Source organism: Theobroma umbraticum, unplaced genomic scaffold, assembly GCF_002168275.2.
Source record: "Theobroma umbraticum cultivar Fairchild unplaced genomic scaffold, ASM216827v3 scaffold_106.0, whole genome shotgun sequence".
NCBI lineage: Eukaryota > Viridiplantae > Streptophyta > Magnoliopsida > Malvales > Malvaceae > Theobroma > Theobroma umbraticum.
The window spans coordinates 1,997,715-1,997,950 of record NW_018397276.1 but is presented as its reverse complement, the minus strand read 5'-3'; the positions used below and the strand labels follow the sequence as shown (position 1 = coordinate 1,997,950).

General features: G+C 28.4%; 1 long non-coding RNA gene across 1 annotated transcript in view; it reads left to right on the top strand.

Moving 5' to 3' along the window:
• Positions 1-236, top strand: part of LOC110427583 (uncharacterized) — a 1,787-nt gene that overhangs the window by 563 nt on the left and 988 nt on the right. The gene's annotated exons all lie outside the window — the stretch shown is intronic.

Here is a 236-nt window from a genome sequence, read left to right as displayed (position 1 = left end):
ATATATGTAAAGGATTTAAAAATCGAGAAGCAAGCTTTTCAATATATTTATGTAAAAAACGTGCCATATTGATTGTGTGATGTGCATTTATGAATGATTTCATACTTACCATGCTGATTAGACATCTAAACTTATGCAAAAAGGATTTACATTGCAAGATGATACGAAAAGAGGTTTTAGTGTATTAAAATGATCGGTATTTTGAAAATGGTTTGAAATGATCTTTTGAAAACTCG